Consider the following 21426-nt stretch of genomic DNA (forward strand, 5'->3'; position numbering starts at 1 on the left):
AAACCATGAAAGGAAACCCAATAAAGAAACTGAAAAAAAAAAAAACACCTGTGTATCTATGTGATAAAGTCAGAGCACCCCTTTGGCATATGCAGTGTTAGGGATTGAACTCCCGGCCTTTTGGTGGCAAGTCCTGCACTCTTGTCATGTACCACCTCCACAACCACTTGGCATGCATCTTTTTATGCCACAAATACTTGTGATAGACAAGAGCCAAGAGCTTTAAGAAATAAGTATTAATGAAATGGGACAGGGGTAGAGGAAGAGAGAGAGAGAGAAAGAGAGAGAAAACGAGTGCCAAGACATCACTCTGGTGCAAGCAATAATGAAGACTGAACTCAAGACCTCGTATTTGAGAATCCAGTGCTTTATTTTATTATTATTATTATTATTATTTGTATATAAACTGTTAGTAGACAAGGCCTATTTTTTTTTCTTGGACACACCCATAGTACGGCCATGGTGTCCTTTGGTCTTGTTGTGCTGGTCTCAGACACAGAATCCCCAGAAGTGGTGCAGCTGAATCTTTTTAAGTCACTCCAGGTGTTCTTAGAGCTTGTTCCGACTACTGGTCAGGCCCTGATTATATTTTCCCTCCTTCTTACTCATCTGTTCAAAAACCAATCAGTAATCTTGGACTGGTATGGATTCTGCATAGTGCAGAACTCACCTTTCACCTCATCCTCAGTAAGTTCTCTTGCCCTATTGGTCAGGTCTATGTCTGCTTTTCTCAACACCCCATAAGTATGTCTTCATCCCACACCCTAAATTGCAGTAATGGTAAAGGCTGTTTTCTGATTCTGTCACTGTTGGTGTTGAGGACTTGCAAAGTATGCTGGAACTTCTCAGGGATCCCTAGAGAAATGGCGGACTATAGGCTTCCTGTAGAAGAGAGCAAGAACTCAGAGCTTTATCCACTATACCACCTTCCAGGCCACAAGAGGCAGCGTTTTAAATTACTAATGTATACGATACTGTGTACAGAACATTACCTATGTGTAAGTGAAGTTTAACCCTGTGCCTATGTGTCAGAACACAGAAGACATTTCCTCCACCTGTAGAAGGTCAGAACATTGTATTCAGGTTCTAAAGAAGTGCTTGCTTTCATCTGTGTTGTAGAAGATTTCCAAATGCCAGTTCCCAATGTTCCCAAGTCCTGTGTTAATGTCCTAAACCCTAGCACTTCAGACTATGATGATGATAATTGGGGAGAAGGTCATTAAGGTAATTAAGTTGACACAAGATCATTAAAAATGCACACACACACAATATAATATAAAAACAGATCATGGGTAGGAGACACATCATAATGGTTATGCAAATAACTCTCTTTCTGAGACTCAGAAGTGCCAGGTTCAGTTCCCCCACACCATAAGCCAGAGCTGAGTAGTGCTCAGGTAAAAATAAATAAATAGAAAATCTTAAAAGCAGATCAAGACATAGACAGATAGGCCCAGGGAAAACACAGGAAAAAGATAACCATCTGCAAGTCAAGGAGAAAGTTCTGGAACAGAGTCTTCCCTTGCAATCCTCAGAAGAAACCAACCCTACATTTCCGGGTCTACCAGTCTCCAGAGTTGTGAGAGAACACATTTCTATGCCTTAAGCCACTGCATCTGAGGTACATTGTTATAATAATTCCAGCAAGCCAATCTGTGTGCAGAATCTCCCTACTTCAAAGCACTTCAGTTTCCCTTCGCTAAACTTTCCTGATTCAAATTTTCTCAGATACAGCATTTAAAAAGTAGAGGTAAACCTGAGAATTCTGCCTCTATCCAGTCTGTGCTGCCATACCTGGGAAGGTCTGACTTAGGCAATGAATAAAACTGTATGTAGCTGGAGGCTCCCTTAGTTCAGACCGCACACTTAAAGAAGAGATTGGACTTCTCCCTAGACCAGGATATTAACTATAGACCCAACAGGATATCTAGTGATTTGTTTCTAAGTTACCAGGAAATACCTGTGGGAAGCAGCCTAAATTCAGTAGCATACTGAACTTAACTGAGAAAGAATTCTGTTAAAGGGGAAGGAGCCCTACTTGGTATACCATGTTGTTTTGTTTTGTTTTTTTTTTAGTTCCTGTGCAACAGGTGGCTCCTTCCTTCCTTCCTTCCTTCCTTCCTTCCTTCCTTCCTTCCTTCCTTTTCTTTCTTTCTCTTTTCTTTCTTCCTTTCTCTCCCCTTGCTTTCTTTCTTCCATTTGCCACCAGAGTTATCACTGGGACTCTGTACCTACATGACAAATCCACTGATCCTGTTGCTCCCCCCCGCCCCCCTCCCCGTGATAGAGACAGGAAGAAATGGAAAAGGAAGATGGAGAGAGAGAGAGAGACAGAGAGGGACAGAGAGAGACTTACAGCACTGTTTCACTGCTCATAAAGTTTCCCCCCTGTATGCAGCGGGCAGAGAGAGGACCCTGAATCCAGGAGCTATGGTTTAGTAATGGGAGTTCAGCCTTGTTAACCAATAGTTGAGGAGAAAGTTTCCCTGGCTTATGAGTATACTGGAGCAGTCCTTCTTGGGATTTTTTTTTAAGGCCTCAATTCCAAGGACAGACTAGGGCAATATGAAATTAGTTCATATGTGGTGAACCCCTTTGACTTGCAAACTACATGCAAACACAAGATCTCTTTTGATTGTCACAACATTCTTGCATAATCAACAATTGTCATTATGGGTACTGATACACTGGAGACTCAGACATTTAAGTGACTTGTCAAAGTGGGATGATTAGAATTTACCTAAAATCAGATACAAGATACTGCCCCCCCCCCCCAGCCTGCCAATTAGCCTGATTTTGCAAAACAGAAAGGCAGAAAGGGGAAACTTCTTACAGGTCTGTAGTATTTCCTGGACTGTTTGTGTACTGTTTCTACCTTTTGGTGTCCTCATCTGTAAAATGGAATGGTTTTGTGCTGAGATGACATGATATAACAGAGCAGGACTGGAAGAAGAAATTGTTAGGCAAATAATTACAACAGAACCTCCTGAAGGACAGTAAATGCACATGTGCAAAACCTACTTCTGCACCTGAATAACAATGACGGGGCTGAATTGCAAAGGGACATCTGGCTTGTCACCATGTAAACTAGCTGGCTTCTAGGGGGTTGAAGTGGTGGTGGGGAGAGAAAGACAGAAAGGAAAAGTCATGGTCTATCTGCATAGTACCCTAGGCTTGCTTGGTTTGATCTTTGGTTTCCATTCATCCATCTTTTTTTTCGTTTTTCTTTTTAATTTTTTATTTATCATTGGATAAAGACAGAGAGAATATGAGAGAGGTGGTGGAAACAAAGAGGGAGAAAGATGGAGAGACACCTGCAGCCCTGCTTCACCACTTGTAAAGCTTTCTTCCTGCGGGGGGGGGACCAGGGGCTTGAACTTGGGTCCTTGGACACTATAATGTGAGCACTTAACCAGGGGCACCACTGCTTGGCCCCCCATACATCTTTCTTTCTTAACACCTCATCACAGACCCCTGCAAGTGTCAACCCGGCTTTGACCTATCACGTTATGATTGGGCCCTCCTCAATCGCTATCGAACAGGCCATGGCCAGTGCGCCGCTATGTTCCATCGCTGGGGAGCCAGAGATGACCCGAACTGCCCCTGCGGCTCCAGACAGACTATGACCCACATAGTCAACGACTGCCACCTCTCCAGATTCAAAGGAGGTCTCGAAACTTTACATCAGGCTCAACCTGACGCTGTTGACTGGCTATGGAAGAAGGGCAAATGCTAGAAGAAGAAAGCACCAATAATGAGATAGTCTGTAACTGATGGCAGCTAGGTGAACTAAGAATAATATATCTTGTAAAATCTATTTTAATGAAAAGATTCAGAGAGAAAAATACAGAGAGAACCCAGAGCACTGCTTAGCTCCGGTTTATGGTGGTGCTGGGGATTGAACCTGGAGCCTCAGAGCTTCTGGCATGAAAGTTATTTTCATAGCCATTATGCTGTCTCCCCAACCCGCCTTTTATATTTTTGTCAGTGCTATTTCTATGACTACTGCCTTGGAGCAATTTAGGACCGTATCTGTTAGAGTGGTTACTGCTGGCTGTCACCATTCTTACTGGCTGGTGGTTTTCTCTCTACCTCTCTCTGAATCTTTTCTCTAACAGGTAGGCAGGCCTTTATCTTTCTTACTCGCAACCTGCAACCTGCAACCTGCTAGAGTGCATTACAGTCCAGTAATTATGTCGGGACATAGCAAATTTAATCCCAACACTCCTTGTCTATTCTGATCCCTGGATTTGGGGCCAATTCTTGGCATCTTGAACAAGAAGTATATTTGAAAGCGCTCATTCTAATACACACACCCCCGCCCCCGACATTTTAGCATGGATTCAGTTTTTGTTTCTGTTTTACTTTGCATTTTTAGAGCAGAGCCACTTTCATTTTCAAAGGGGCCCAGGGAGTGCTTTCCTTTCTGAGTTCTGCTGGGAGGCCCCATACTCTCCCCTCCCCCATTCCTTGATTCCCTTCCACCCCCATCCCCAACAAGCCTAGGAGCTGGCTGGGCCACTTCCTCTGCGCTCATCAGAATGCATCGCCACTCCCAAGCCGAGGAGTGTGGGAAGAGCTGCCCGGGGCTCAGTGGGCCAAGAAAACCCGCTGGAATTCCAGCAGCCCCCAGCCACTCGGAGCACGCCCGAGAGGGACTTAATGAGCGGGGCTGCGCTCCTGCGTGCCTTTGGACCTGCAAAAGGGAGAGGAATTACAAATGACTTGGTGCCCACAGACAGCACAAAGAGGGGATTAAGGCCCCGGCGGTGAAAGGGGGCGAAGCGGTTGATAATGCTTTGCTGTAACCTCGGCTCATTCCTCTCATTCCTTGAAGATTTCCCCTGGGCGAGCAGCTCCAGGGGGAAAACAGCCCCAGCCCGGGCCCTCACACAGGGTCCCCGCCAGCCCCCACCTGCTGGACTCGCTTCTCTCCACCCCCAAGCCAGCCCCCCCCCCCCCCCCCCCCCCCCCCCCCGGCCACCCCGAGTTGTCAAGTCGAGGAAAGTACTGTGCTCATTTCCTTTTTGGAATCTTGCTGAGTTTACACAGCATCCGGGGCTAAAAGAAATTCTATCTGGGAAAAGGTAGAGGAAGATAATGCCAATGGGTAGGCTCCATGCACGTGTTCGGATTTTCTGCAAAGTGCAGATTCAGAGCTGTCTCTCTACTGCAGGAAAGCCAACGTTTGACACTGCACACTGTTATTTGACAGATAGGAGGATCAGGGTGGGGGAAATAAGACTGATTGCTGTAGCCACACGACCCGAAGCATTCCCCCTCTTCCTCCCTCCCCCATCCCTGGAGAAGTTTGGTCATGGAGAATGTTAGAGTGGCTTCTGTTACTTGGGTGGGAGTGTGTGCAAGAGAGAAGGGGTGTGTGTCAAAGGAACGTGACTCTTTAATGTTTTTCTCCCACCCTCTCCCCCTCTCTCTTCTCCTTTTTATGTTTGAATGAAGCAAAAACACCACAACACCGGAACTTCCTTAAATGCAGTGGCGCCCCAGCTCCACCATGGGTCAAGCACATGGCAAGGCTACTCACTCTTCAAATGAGCTGTTTCGCCTGCTCAACTTTTTTTTCAACGTCTTTGAGAAGGATTGGTGAAATCTTATGTGGAAGATTTAGGTTCGAGCCTGACCCCCACCACACTGAAGGAAGCATTGATGTTACGGCCTCTGTCATTCGCTTTTTGCCTCTGAGAGAGAGGAAGAAAAGAAAAGTATATGAGTAAAGAAAAGTTGAGGGCTGGGGAGACAGCATAATGGTTCTGCAAAAGACTTTCATTCCGGAAATTCCAAGGTCTCAGATTCAATCCTCAGCACCACCATAAATCAGAACTGATCAGTGCTCTAGTCTCCCCCCCTCATTAAAATAAAATGAATGAAATCTTTTTTAAAAGAAAGAAAAAGAAAACTTGTTAACTTCCAACTTGTTGTATTCTTGTGAGTCCTGAATTTCAATGGGGATAGATTCAGCAAGACAGTTACTGAAGTGGCTATGGCTGTGTTTGTGGCCTGGTTCTACGTACTGTGTCCATCATACATATGTCCATCAAGTCTCTACCATATAACATTTCTGGTCCAGTCTTGAACAGGTTAAGAGCAGTACAGGCCATATTCTGACGGCAGTTGAATATCTAGAAGAACCAGACTCTTAGCTGCTGCTGCAGCTTGCTTACAAAATGGAGCTTTATGTATCAGCTAAGTGGACAGGTGAATCAATTAAATCAGTTGCTCTTACTTAATTAAAAATGTTTTTATTATCTTTATTTATTGGATAGAGACAGATAGAAATTGAGAGGGTAATGGGGAGGTAGGGAGAGAGAGACACCTGCAGCCCTGCTTCACTACTCAGAAAGCTTTACCCCTGCAGGTGGGGACCTGTGACTCGAACCCCGGTCCTTACGCATTGTAATGTGCGCTCAATCAGGTGTGCCATCACCTGCCCCTCTTACTTAATTTCTTATTTATTTATTTATTCTCTTTTGTTGCCCTTGTTGTTGTATTGTTGTAGTTATTATTGATGTCATCATTGTTGGATAGGACAGAGAGAAATGGAGAGAGGAGGGGAGGACAGAGGAAGAGAAAGACAGACACCTGCAGACCTGCTTCACCGCTTGTGAAGCGACTCCCCTGCAGGTGGGGAGCCGGGGCTTGAACTGGGATCCTTATACTGGTCCTTGAGGTTCGCACCACATGCACTTAACCCACTGCGCTACTGCCCGACTCCCAAGCACTTAATTTCTTTCACAGGAGCATATTATGGGTTGCCAGGCAATTCCTCCTTTGTTCTCTTTATGGAAAGCATTTTGGAGGAGTTTAACTTCATGCTTTGAGGTTAGTAGGATGAAATTCCAATTCTGGCCAGCATCCCCCCTTCAGGTGAGGTGTGTGGACTTGAACCTGGGTCCTTACACATGATGATGTGTGTGCTCAACCAGGTATACCTCTGTGCAGCCCCCCGACTATTTTAAAAAAGTATATTTTATTGACATTTAATAGAGACAGAGAAAGAAATCTATAGCACTTTTTCACAGCTCATTAAGGTTTCCTCCTTTCAGTGAGGACTAGGGGCTTGAACTATGTTCCTTGAGCAATGTAACACATGTGCTCATCCAGGTGTGCTGTTGCCAGATCCCTGTTAAAGTTATTTCTAGGGAGTGCTGAGTTTAAAAATGGATTCACTGGGGTGGGGGGAGGGGGCACAGACCTTTGGTGGTGGGAATGGTGTTAGTATACACTCCTATTAACTCAATAGTCTTACAAATAGAATAAAGAAATGGATTCACGACATCTGCTTTATGGTACTGCCAGAAGAAAGAGACATTTTGCCCTCAAGCTAATTCAGTAACTAATAAATAAAATTCAGTTAACCTGGCAGAATTTTACCACTTAGCTATATGCTTCCCCCACACCACACTGCAAAACAGCAAGGAGGAAATGGATGTCACAGAGGAGAATGGAGACTTGGTGCTGCTTATCTTGTAGTCTTCTCTTTCCATTTTTTTACATGCTTCTATTTTCTTCTTTTTGAATAATGTTCTTGGTACTTGTTCCACATTTTATGATAAATTTCCCATTCTGGTTTAAATTTTTTTAAAAAATATTTATTTATTTTGTCCCCTTTTGTTGCCCTTCTTGTAGTTATATTTAATTTTATTTATTTATTCCCTTTTGTTGCCCTTGCTTTTTTTTTTATTGTTGTAGTTATTATTGTTGTTGTCGTTGTTGGATAGGACAGAGAGAAATGGAGAGAGGAGGGGAAGACAGAGAGGAGGAGAGAAAGATAGACACCTGCAGACCTGCTTCACCGCCTGTGAAGTGACTCCCCTGCAGGTGGGGAGTCGGGGTTCGAACCGGGATCCTTATGCCGGTCCTTGTGCTTTGCGCCACCTGCGCTTAACCCGCTGCACTACAGCCCGACTCCCCCTTCTTGTAGTTATTATTGTTGTTATTGTTGTTGTTGTTAGATAGGACAGAGAGAAATGGAGAGAGGAGGGGAAGACAGAGAGGGGGTGAGAAAGATAGACACCTGCAGACCTGCTTCACCGCTTGTGAAGCGACTCCCCTGCAGGTGGGGAGCTGGGGGCTGGAACTGGGATCCTCATGCTGGTTGTTGCACTTTGTACCACCTGCACTTAACCCGCTGTGCTACTGCCTGACTCCCTGACTCCCCTGGGTTAAGATTTTATTCTAAATTTTACTGTATTACCCACTACAATTCTTATGTAGTTTTCTTCCTTCTCAAACAGGAGACAAGAGAGTCAAAATGGAGTCACTTGTGCTAAGCCCATGTCAACAACCTGAGACTTAATAGCTAACTTAACTGAAATAGAAATTGCCGTAATAGGGAGAAAGAGACCTGTGGTACCACTTCCCCAGTTTCTGCATCCTTCCTTTGAAGCAAATAGTTAACACGGATTGCCATGCTTGTGCCTAGATCTTTAAGCATAGTCTTCTGTTGCTGTTAACCCATACATTTTCTACCACCAGCTCATTTGTCTTTGTGATTATTAGATGGAATAGATAGATAAGGCCAACAAGCCTCTCCAAACAGTCTTTCAAAGGGCAAGACTGCTTTGAACTCAAATAGACTTTGGTCACTTCTATTTTTATTACTATTTACTTACTTATTTATTTCTGGATAGAGACAGACAGAACTTGAGAGGGGTGGAGGAGAGAGAGAGGGAGAGAGACAAAGAGACACCTGCAGACCTGCTTCACCAGTCTTGAAGCTTTCCTCCTGACATTGGGGACCAGGGACTTGAACCCGTGTTACTGTGCACTGTTATGTGTGCTTAATCAGGTATACAACCACCTGGCCCTTGTCCCTTCTCTACACAGTAACGGTACTCAAAGTGAGCTAAGAACCGCTGTGAATGGAGAAGGGAAAAAAAAGCTGCTAAGATAAATTGCAAAACCTTTTGGCCCACAGCACATTCCTTCTCCATTTGTCCCTGTGCTTTCTGCTTTTTTTTTTTTTTGCCTTTTTTTTCTTTTTAAACAAACAAAGCATTTGGGTCCTTCCCCCCCCCCCCCCCCTTATCTTTGGACTGTCAGAGCCAAGAGGCACAACAGAATGACTGGGGATATGGTCTCTACTTGGCCAAGTATAAAAGGGAACATAGGATTTTGTGGTCAATTTATTTTCACCTCATTCATTCTCAGGGGTACATGGTTTTCGCCTCATTGATTTTCTGTGTTCATTGACTTGAAACCTGCTGTGTGTGGGGGGTTGCTTCATGTCTTCTCAAGCCATCCTTTCTTTATTGCTTTGGCAACTCTCTGCCTTAAGCTTGAACTGATTTGAACTGATCTCAGTGGTTTACCTGCTTAATATGGCAACTGTCTTTTCCATGGAAGCATTATACTATATAATCTTTGTATAAAACTGTTAGTTTTAAGGCGTCTCACAGACCATTCTAGTTTAGCTCCATCATTATGTGTGAAGACACTGCAGAGATGTTTAAGGAATTGCATAAGGTGATACAGCCAGACCACAGAAAGTCCAAAGTTTTTCCTTAGAAAGGGAAGGAGAAAGAGACAGTATCTCTGCATCTTCAGCGTATTCACCTTCACTGTTTGCAGCTGAGCATCTTTTTTAGTTTTTCTGCCACCAGCGTTACTGTTACACTACCCATCTACTTTCCAAGTGGCCATTTTTTCCTTTTAGTATTTTTTTTATTTGATAGAACAGAGATAAATTGAAAGGGAGAGATAGAGAGAGACATGTAGCACTGCTTCACAGCTCATGAAGCTGCTCTCTGCCTGCAGGTGGGGAGCAGGTGTTTGAGTCTGGGTCCCTGAGCATGCTCACACGTGTGCTCAACTGGCTATGCCACTGCTCAGCCCCCTGTTGCTGAGCATCTTGGAGCCTGCTGAGAACCAGCAGAACCAGCCCCAGTGGCTCAATCAGCCCATGGTGATGTGGGGCTCACAGGATAGACTGTAACAAGGAGAATTGCCCAGCACTACCCAGATCTGATCTATTCCTTTCCTCAGCTTGACCCAAATTTCTTAATTATATGGCATCTAGAGCAGGTTTCAAATGAAGAATCCAGCTATTAATAAATCAGGTTAAGTGGTGGGAGCTTTAATTAAACGTCAATTTGAATAAAACTCTATATAAAACAAACTAACAAAACAAAGGGTAGGGAAGAAGACAAGAAAGAGGAAAAAAGAGAGGGAGAGAGAGACTTTTTACTCCAGTCAAGATATTTGGATAGCACAAAGCAGAGCATTTGACTCATAATGGTGTAAACTATAAGGATAGGACTGGTGAAATAGCTCACTTGGATAGTATGTTGCTTTGTCATGTGTTTGACCCAGGCTCCTACCACACTGAAGGGAGCTTTGGTGCTGTAGTGTCTCTCTCTCTCAAATAGATAGATAGATAAATAAATAAATAATGACACTGCTGATCTCCTATCAAAAAGTCTTGAAGTAGGATGAGGCACTGAGGGTTGTACTTCCTGGAGACTCTGTCTACCCAATCTTCATGGATTGGCTGCCTCCTCAGAATGACATGTTTCATGGTGCAATGATGGCTACCACTAGCAGCAGCAGCAGCAGCAGCAGAGACAGTGTCCTCTTACAGTCCCATATTATGGAAAGAGAGAAAAGAAAAAGAAGAGAGAGAAGAAGATGAAGAGTGTTTGTGTTCCTGAGTCATTCTCTGGCACAAGAACGAACTCGATGGTTCATTTAGACCCATCAGCCACCTTAGGCCTGGAGAGAGCAGGGAGTCAAGTTCTCATTTGTTGTTGTGTTTCAAAGAAAAGAAATCTGTAACAGAGTTTCTGAGCAAAGAAAAAAAGGAGCATGTCAACGAAATGTACTTTTTTATTTTAAAGTTTTACTTTATTCTTTCATATGAGAGTCTTACATGAGACAGGAGAAGCATGAGCATCATTCTTGTATGTGTTATGCTGGGGGTCGAACTGGGAGCCTTAGACATGCAAGTTTAGTGTTCTACCAGTTAAGCCATTTCCCCAGCCACCAAATGTACTTATTTTAAATAATATTTATTTTGTTATTCACTAATGAAAGAGAGAGAGAGGGAGAGAAACCAGTGTATCACTGGTGCATGAATGCTGGGGATCGAACTCGGGACTCCATATTTGAGAGTCCCATGTTTTTTCCACTATATCACTTCCTAGGCCCCAAATGTACTTTTTAGACCAGAAGCCATTAGATAGCAATTTTCATATGATAGCCTATAGCTCGGAGTCCTTATTTCATAAACTGTAACTGACAGTTTTTTTTTTTTTTTTGGTGCTATTCTTACTATTGTTTATTAGTTTTGGTGACTTGGGACAGGGGAAACCATACATTTTGAACTTGACCTAATTGGTGAAGTGGGAAAAGAAACAGCCTTGTCTCCTGCCTGTGGAAAATGTCTTAAGATGAAAGTGGCCAGAAGGAGAGAAAATAGGCTTTGCTTTGGGATTTTAGGAGATTACCCCATCAGATTGTAGAAAGGGTGCCTGGGTCAGCATCCTGCTGTCAGGTGCCTGCCTCAACAACTGGGCAGTTTAGTAATTGTAGTCTGAGTCTGAGCCAGCATAGGACAGCAAGAAGACTAGAAGATTCACCTGATTATTCTTCAAGGAATTCTGATCATCTCTGGCCAAACCTGGGACTCTTCTCCAATGGGTTACTCATGGTGTATCACCCATCAGAGTTAAATGGTGCTTCTAATTAGTCATGTATTGACACTTACCCTGACTCAGGCTTCTTCTTTTTCTCTGAAGTTTTTGTTTATGACTAACCCTAACTGCCACTCTTAGGGTAGGGGGCATTCTCCAACCACAGTGCATTGATTTTTGACCATTCCTAGAACTCTTTATATTCTGTACACATTTGGATGGGAGTGTCCTGGCCTTCCATGACTGCTGCACTGGGTGTGCTAGATGGTGAGGGCTAGGAGGCTTTTGAGAAACATTTTGAAGAAACTCACTGTTAGATAACATCCCTGAGTTTTCAGTGATCCTCCTTTTTTTTTTTTTTTAAGCATCTCCACTAGCTACATTAATCAACCTGTTTTTTGATGCAGAGACAAAGGATGTGGCACTGTTTCTGTAGGCCTTGGTGGGGGGGGAGCTGCTTCGAGGAGCTGTTTCTTCCAGTCTGGAGAGGCAGCTTCAGTCTGAGTTGTGGGGGCGGTGTGGAAAAGCTTTTGGCTCCTGAATTACAATAAGGATTTGAATCAAGAGAGCCCACAAAGATTCTGCCCAGAAAGCTGTTTCAACTCTCGTTTTCTTTTTTTGGAAGTGAGGCCCCAAGTATTAATGTTTTCCCCAACTGAATGCAATTATGCATGCAGAGTGCAAAAAAGAGGGGCGACTCAGACATGATTCCCTGTCTCTCTCTCCCCTCCCCGCCCACCTAACAACTTAGTTGAGTTCTCAGAATCTTGGGAAGTGCTTGCCATCTTGAGTGTGGTTGACATTGTTTCATGGGGCTGGGAAGTCCTGCTACTCTCTGTAGCTTGTCAGCAGCATCTTGTTGTGTCTGAAGCTACTGTCTTCAGTTCCTCTTGTTGAATGCTTCCCCTGGCTGGCTTAATCTGGTTTTAGGTCAGCATCCACCTAAATTCTGATTCCTGAAAACATGTCTACTGCCTAGCAATCAATCCAGAAGAGAGAAAGGTGTCTGTAGACTCTGCCTTAACCACTACTCAGTGGCTCTGAGAATGAAATCAGAGGATGCTTTGATTCTGCCATGTGTGCCAACTTCCCATGCTTTTCTCTCTCCTTTGCTGTCAGCCAGTCCAAGGATTTGCACTGCTCTTTTGTGTGCCTCTTAAGTTGTCCCATCCCACCATACCCTGTGCTGCTCTATTCAGCAGTTTCCTGCCTATACTAAGTAGAACGCTTACCTGAACCCTGGCCTACTGGATGGATATCATTGTATGTGAATCTAATTAGCCTTGTTCCCTAAAGCTGATATGTCCCCTGTTTGGTCAGCAAGCTCAGCATCCACCTGATTTCTGGTTCCTAAAGATGTGACTACAGCTTGAGATCAATGAACAAACCATATTGATGTCTGTCTATATCTTGCCTTTTGACATTCTTCTTCTTTTATTACTTTTTTAATGTTCTAATTTTTATTAGCTGATGAATTAAGGATTTTACTAGTCAGTGCTTATATTTGGATAGTAGTCTTCTACTAATTCATAAATACGTGAGTACAATTTTATTATTTTTATTAATTGGGTGGTTAATGGTTTACGGTATGGTCTTTAACATATAGGTACAATCTCTCATCTCCCCTTGATCAGTGTCTAGGAGACACAACAGGATCCTGCTGTCTCTTCATCCTGTCCTTTTCCTCCTCCCCAGAGTCTTTTGCTTTGGTGCAATATGCTACATCTACTCCACGTTTCACCTTATACTTTCTTGATTGTTCTTTATTTTTCTGTTCCACATAACAGTGAGATAATTTGGTATTGGTATTTCGCTTTCTGGCTTGTCTAACTCAATGTGATACCTCTGATCTCTGACCACACTATTGCAAAGGAGATGACCTTATCATTTTTAACAGCTGCACAGTATTCCATTATGTATATATACCATAACTTCCTTAGCCACTTATCTCCCCCTAGGCACCAGGGTTGCTTCCAAGTTCGGGCTATTACAAGTTGTGCTGCTATGAACCCATTGGTGTGCATAGGTCTTTTCTGATGTTTTTGTTTTTCCCAGGTAAATCTCTATGAGAGGGATTGTTGGCTCATAAGGTACATCTGTTTCTAGAGTTCTGGTGAATCTTCAGAATGTTTTCCATAAAGGCTGGACCAGCTTACATTTCCACCAACAATGTAGGAAAGTCCTTTCCCCGCCCCCCCCCCCCCCCCCCCCGCCACAGCCTCTACAACAGTTGGTGTTTCTGTCTTTTCTAATGTGTGATGTTCTCATAGTTATAAAGTGGTATCTCATTGTTGTTTTAATTTTCACTTCCCTGATCATCAGTGACTTTGAGCATTTTTTCATATGTTTGTTGGCTCTTTGGATCTCCTCTTTGGAGAAGACTCTCCCCATATCTTGCTCCCATTTTTCAATAGAGTTGTTTCTTTTTATAATGATGATTACAATGCAAGAACTGTAGATGCCTGGATGGTGCTGTGTGTTGCAATGGTTTAAGCATTCACATGTTCATCACAGATGGCAGACTGAATATACAGCATGTCTTGTGTAAAGATACTCATTATGCCTCGACAATGGAGGTAGATGCTTCTGTGTCTCATTAAATAGTTATTAGCCCCTTTAAAGACATTACTGAATTCAGAGTCTCTCTGCCAGTATGTAGCTTCTCAAGTAAGTAGATACCAAAAGTGTCAGTACAAGGTTATATAGTGTTGATGTCATTTTTTGTACCGACCTGTTCTCACTAATCTATTAACTTTCTTGGGTTTCAGTAGTCTAACTGAAACTAAAATGAAATGTGTAAGAAATAGTTCATTTTATCTCAAACTTGAAATATATATATATTCAGGGCCAGGTGGTGGCACGCCTGGTTAAGTGATCACATTACAGTATGCAAGGACCCAGGTTTAAGCCTCTGGTCCCCACCTGTAGGGGGAAAGTTTCATGAGTAGTGAAGCAGGGTTGCAGATGTCTTTCTGTCTCTTTCCTGCTCTGTTTCACTTCCTTCCCTCAATTTCTCTTTGTCTATACCCAATAATAAATAAAATTTTAAAAAAATTAAAAAGAAAATTTCTTTTTTTAAATTTTCTATATTTATTTATTTTCCCTTTTGTTGACCTTGTTTTTTATTGTTGTTGTAGTTATTACTGATATTGTCATTGTTAGATAGGACAGAGAGAAATGGAGAAAGGAGGGGAAGACAGAGAGAGGGAGAGAAAGATAGACACCTGCAGACCTGCTTCACCACCTGTGAAGGGACTCCCCTGCAGGTGAGGAGTCAGGGGCTCGAACCGGGATCTTTACGCTGGTCCTTGGGCTTTGTGCCACATGGCTTAACCCGTTGTGCTACCGCCCGACTCCCAAAAATTTCTTTTTTAAAAAACTTTATTTATTATATAGGACAAAGAGAATTTGAGAGGGAAAGGGAGTGGAGAAGGAGACAAAGAGATACCTGCAGTATTGTTTTACCAATCATGAAGCTTTCCTTCTGCAGGTGGGGACCAGGGTCTTGAACCTAGGTTCTTGGGCATGGTAACACAGTCACTATTACCTGGTCCCTCAAACCTGAATCTTTACTGGTGGTTTTCCTGATAGTTACTAAAGAGAGGAGCATCAAGTTGACCCCTTCTGAGCTATTTCTTTGTTTGTTTTACTTTAGAGCTGCTCAGCTGTGGTGGATAGTGGTTGTACTGGGAATTGAACTTTGGACCTTTTGGTGCCTCAGGCATGAACATTTATTTGCATAAACACTATGATATTTCCCCAGTCCCCTTCTGAGCTATTTCTATCTTAAAGTATGTTGACTGCTAACTTGTATTGACCTCAAGACACTAATCATGTTACAGTTGCCTTAGCATGATTTTTAAAAATTATTTTCATTGGAAGGTTAATTATATATGGGTATAACTTTACATGTCCCTTTGAAAGGTGCCTGCAGGACATTCTCACCCTCAACTTAAGTCTTTTTCCATCATCATGCACCACAATCCCAAGGCTCTTTCCCTCTCCTAGCATGAATGTTTTAGGTTAACTGTCCTTATTTATGAACCTTATTCTGACTTTATGTCTCAAAAGGTGTCCATATTCTTAAATGCCAATGGAGGACTTAAGTCTTAGAGATTTCTAAGACATATGAGTATCCTACTTTGTCTTCATGAATCTTAGAGGCAAGTTCTAGCTTCTAATGTATTCTGAGTTAGCATCTACATAAGCATTGCACACTGTAGGAATGAAGAGAAGGAAAAGGAAGTCAGGAGAGGTAGCTTCCCAATTTGTTTTTTGCCAGGACTAGCCTGTACAGGACAAGACTGTCAATTCCCTATGTTAGAAGCTGGGATTCTGAACTAGCCCCCATCCTTCCCTGGCAATACTACATTTTCAAGGTATCCACATGCTAGTTTGAGGGTTAAGTCTTTGAATTCTGTGGCTGAGCAAAATCTGGTCTTGAAGTCAATCTACCCTTCTCATGACTTTGCATTTCTGATGCTATTGTAGAGGGACTCAAAGCTGTAACAAAGGAAGTATTGGAACAAGATACAGAATCCCAGAAGTTTCATTCAACACTAGGGAACAAGAAATACTTTGCTTTCTGTGGCCCAGGGAAGCTGCCCTTAGTATTGAAGAAGAGAATCACTTGCTCCATCTGCTCCATTGGGGAAATATATGTGTGTATATCTGAGTCTTGGGTAACTCCACTGTTCCAAGTAGAGGGGAACCTTGGATGGAACTTGGTGAAGTTCTTCAGTCTGATGTGCTATCCTTGCCCCTTGACCTGCCTTTTTTGAATCAGGTAGCAATCACAGGAGAGCTTGCCTGATGGGGGTAGTCACAGGAAACAGATAATAGAAGCTATGGAGAGGCATATTCTTACAGTAACATTGTAAGAACAAAACCTTGAGCTCTGAAAAAAACAAAAATAACAAGTTCCCCTTGTTTCTGTCTATTTAGCAAGGCTATCTCAGGAGCCTGGGACACAGGTTTTAAGAATCTCTTTTCTAGACTACAAGAAAAGTCAGGAGCAGTCCATTCCTTTGATCTGTTATGCTGACATAACAAAGATAATAATTCCTCAGACTGTACTTTTTATATTACAGATACAATGGCAAGAAAGATGGCATATTCTTACCTTCAAGGAGCTTATAGGTTGGAGGAAGGCACAGAGAAAAAAAAAAAGAAGTAAACAAATATATGATTGTACACTCTGATAAGGAAACAAAATCTATATAGAGTGATTGACTTTATTTGATCATGAGAGAACCCTTATAAGAGTTGATGCTTATTCTTAAGTTATAAAGGATGAGAAGGAACAGCCTGCTATGAGTGTGGGAAGAATACTTTGGGCTGAGAGAAAAAATGGTTTCAGTGCTCTAGGGCAGGAAAGAGCTTGCTCCTCTGATGAATTTCTAGAAGACTTTTGTAGATGAGGTCTCAAGAGCAACTTCCCAAACATGACTCAAGGATAAGAAGAAATATCCAAGGGCTGGGCAGTAGTATCTGGTTGAGAGACCTGGGTTCAAGACCCCCCAGTCAGTCCCCACATGCAGGAGGAAAGCTTCATGAGTGGTGAAACAAATGCAGCAAGATTCTTTCTCTCTCTCTCTGTCTCCCTCTCTTCTTTTCTTTTCCACTTTTTCTTTTTTTTAATTCCCTTTTTTTTTTTTTTTTTTTTGCCTTTAAGGATATTGCTGGGGCTCTGTGCTGGCACTACAAATCCATCCTTTTTTAAAAAAATGCTTCTTGCATCCTTTTTTAAAAAAATTTTTTTTTAGATAGGACAGAGAGAAATTGAGATGGAAGAGGAAGATAAGGAGAGAGAAAGACACCTGAAGACCTGATTCACTGCTTGTGAAGTTTCCACCTGTGGGTGGGGACTCAGGGATTCAAACTTGGATCCTTGTGTGTATCTTTGTGATTGATATTATGTGCGCTTAACCGGGTGTGCTATAGCCTAGTCCCATCTCTCTCCTTTTCTATATCCTCTTTCCTTTTTGATTTCTCTCTGTCTCTATCAATACAATAAAAATAAACAACATACATGAAAACCAATGTTTATTAATAAAGAAGAAGACGAGATGAGAAAGAAGGAGGAAGAGGAGGTGGAGGTGAGGAAGAGGAGGAGGAAGAAGAGAAAAGAAATAGAGAAAGAAAGAGAAGGAGGAGGAGGTGGAGGAGGAGGAGAAATGCCCAAATGAAGATGCACTGAGTAACTGAGGTTAATTAGCGATCTAGAGTCTTACTTAAATTACATCAAAAGGAGCCAGAAATGCTCCTTTGTCTCTCTTAACAGACTGACCTTGAATTATGCTGCTGAAGTTTTACTGTAGGCTTTCAGTAATGCTGTGATTTTCTACTACCAAATAGAATCCTGTTTTGTATCATGACATGTGCTTTTAAAAGCAAGAGAGAATTGTATTCTCAGTGGAGGAAAATGACTAGAAAAGGAAGTCTTAGAAAAAGCAAAAGAGCAAGCCAAGGCAGAGACAAAGCTCTTATCTGCACACCCCCAGATCTGGTCAAGAAAAGCTTAGAGAGATCAGAGACAAGTTGTAATCTGTAATAAACAGATGGGGAGACATAGAGGGCTATTGTCATGGGGAAGAGCCTAAGGGATTAGATTTGGGAAATAGAATTTTCTAGGCCAGGTCAGCATGCTTGACAGCACAGTTACTCTAAGTGAAGCTGTGACTGTGCAGGTCTCATATGTAGGACCAGAGATCTGGTGTGGGGACCAAGATTTGTAGCATGTCTGTGTGTATGCTTGTAGGTAGACATGTGAAGAATATTTGACAAGGGCAAATGAAAATTGCCAGGAACCCTCCCAGAGTCTCAGGAGAATGCTGAGCAGTACCTCTGCCTTTGTGCAAATACCCTCACACAAGGCCCCCATACATTTATAACTTAGCTTTACTCAATATAATAGATAAAGCTCTAAATTCAGATTACACTTTGAGTTCCTGCTCTAATGGGAGAGAAAGAGCCAGACAAGGCAGGGCATAGTTGTTACCTAGGAGGTCAAGGTTTATTGTTGTCCTAGAACATGAATAAAGAAACAAGTTGGGCCAGGTGATAGCGTAACTGGTTGAGTGCACATGCTACGATGCAAAAGGACCTGAGTTCGAGCCCCTGGTCCCCATCTGAAAGGGGAAAGCTTCATAAGTGGTGAAGCAGGGCTGAAGATGTCTCTCTGTCTCTTTTCCTCTATCTCCCACTCCCCTCTCAATTTCTTTCTGTCTCTATCAAACAATAAATAAACAAATAAATAAATACATACATAAAAGAAAGATACAAGCTAGGCAAGTGGTAGGCCTTCTGTCTTCTCTGTTGAAGGATCCCAGGGATGTTTTCATGATTCAGAATCTTTCATCCATAAGAGGGGATTGTCCTTGTAGTTGGCAACCACCGAATGATAGGTGTTATTTTAGGCTACTCAAAGTAAAATGCAGTCTAAATCCCTTCACTGTTGATCTAGTTGACCTTAAAAGGGACAGTGTTAAGTCACTTTGGAAAGCTGGAGAGATACTTGTTTCAAGGGCCCCTTGAATTTTTCAACTTGAAGTCTCTGTTATCTTTTCTTGTTGCCTTAAGGTCTTCAGCTGGTCCAAGCAGCAGCCCCTACCCATTCCAGCCCTTCATCCTGCCTTTTTACTATACTCTCTCTAAATAGATATCTAAACTGTAACTCCATTCTTCATTCTATTCCTATGAAAATGTTTGCACACAAATTACATCTCATTCCCCTTGTGAAATGTCTACTTTGATCAACTTCATTACATTAATGGATTTATATCAGAACTCATGTACTGTTAAATGTAAAGTCAGACCTCATGTATTGTTAAATATCTTTCTAGAAGTAGTTTTTTCATCAAGAAAAAAGCCACTGCACTCTTACCATGTGTCAGATAATGAATTAGGCCCTGGGGGAGTAGGAAAGACTAAGAAAAGATGGCTGCCATGGAGGAGTCCATCAGCCAGTGGAGAGTCCGTAACTGGTTGGTGCCATGCAGTGCACAGTCAGGGAGTTTGTTTAAAGTTAAGAATCTCAACTACAGGACAGAGGAGTCTGGACATGGCCTTCTTAAGTGAAAGATGATACTCGTAAAGGTAGCAACCTTGACAGGCTTGGTCCACAGGTCTTGAGTATTTTCCACCCCATACTGGATAGTGTCTGATGTCTCTTCCTACTCCCAACTGGGTAGAATCTAGGTTGGAACTATTTTACAGGAAAAAAAAAAAAAAAATGACAGGAAAAGAAAATGACTGCTGATTTAACTGTTGACTCTTACCTTGGTGGCGAATAGTGCACAGTGAGTCTGCCTTTGTGTCAGACAGAGTGACATAATACTGTTAAAGTTCTGCTTTTTGACAATCCTGTTGCCCTTTGGAGTTGAATTGACCTGTACATATTGGCTGGGGTGACAAAATGTATGTCTAATTTTAGAGTGACTCCAAATCCATTTGTTCAAGATTTAGTATCCTGGGAAGCTAATCCTCACCCTTTTAAGTCCCTGAGAAATGATGTTTGTGAAAGTGACTGACTAGACAAGAGTGTAGTCACCACAAGCAAAAGGCTGCAAAGTGCTTTGAAAACATTTCACTGTGATGATCTGGACTGAAAGGTGATAGAACAATTTGGTGTGAAAGCAATGATAGCATAAAAAGCATGACCCAATATGGTAGTTCTTTTCGAAGTGTATGAAGTGCTGTCTTTGCTCATTTAGATCACAGATCTATCTGGACTGGGCATCCCTGCCCAGTGTTTGGTTATGTGAGGCATCTACTGTATTGCTTGTATTTGACATAGGGCTGTTTTACAAGATGACAGATAGCTGTATAATGGCCCTAGTTTTTTTTATTTTTTATGTTTTTGTACTGTGTTTTTGTGGTGAGAGTCTTAAATGCTTGAAATGACCAATCATCTCTGGAGTTGCTAAGAACATTACTGCCAATATCTAATCTTTGGGGGCCCAAACAATTGTTTTCACTTCCTCTTTCCTGTCTGCAGTTATCTATGCAACTGTCACCATATGGTATTTCTGTCCCTGTGAGTCTTCATCAATCCTATTAGCAGGCTTGACTCCCATGTAAAAAGTTCAAAACAAAATCAAATAGTGCTAATCACATTTTCATTTATTTGAAAGGAAATTAGGGTATATATTAATATTATAATAAGATCTCCTACTTCATATAACCTTAAAAGCATTGTTGTTTGTTTGTTTTGTTTTTAAAATTTGTAGTTTCTAAAGTATTGAGTTCAGCTCAGGGCAACTCCCTCTGTTTATTAAACATAGGGACACTGAAATACTGATTTGGCAAAATGATTGGATAGTAGGTTTTGCTCTATTCATTTATCCTAAACACATACACACACACACACACACACACACACACACACACACACACACACACACACACACACACACCTGTATGTCTTCTCTAATCATAAAGAACAAAAGCCAACAAGTTGCAGTGTCTTTCTGTTGTGGGTTGTTCATATCCTTCAAAAAGATATGTTCAGGTCCTTACCTCTGCTATCTAGGAATGTGATTTCACTTTTAATATTATTTATTTATATTTAATTTTTTTCACTGGATCCAACTTTTTCAAACAGAACCAGACAGAAAGAAAGAAAGAGAAAGACAACACAACACTAGAACTGTTCCGTTCTCAAAGTGTGCTGGAGCTTGAATTTGAATCACATACATGGCTAGGTAATGCACCCTTACCAACTGAGCTATCCTCCTGCCTGGCACAACTGTATTTAGAAACTTGGTGGTTCCAG

The 21426-nt window shown here is 42.2% G+C and overlaps 2 pseudogenes; one reads left to right on the top strand and one right to left on the bottom strand.

Moving 5' to 3' along the window:
* Positions 1–423: 423 nt before the first annotated feature.
* LOC103124220 (small ribosomal subunit protein uS13-like) overlaps positions 424–21426 on the bottom strand; it is a 43580-nt pseudogene continuing 22577 nt past the window's right edge.
* LOC132539179 (small nucleolar RNA SNORA36 family) lies at positions 20883–21009 on the top strand (annotated as a pseudogene).

Source organism: Erinaceus europaeus, chromosome 6 (assembly GCF_950295315.1).
Source record: "Erinaceus europaeus chromosome 6, mEriEur2.1, whole genome shotgun sequence".
NCBI lineage: Eukaryota > Metazoa > Chordata > Mammalia > Eulipotyphla > Erinaceidae > Erinaceus > Erinaceus europaeus.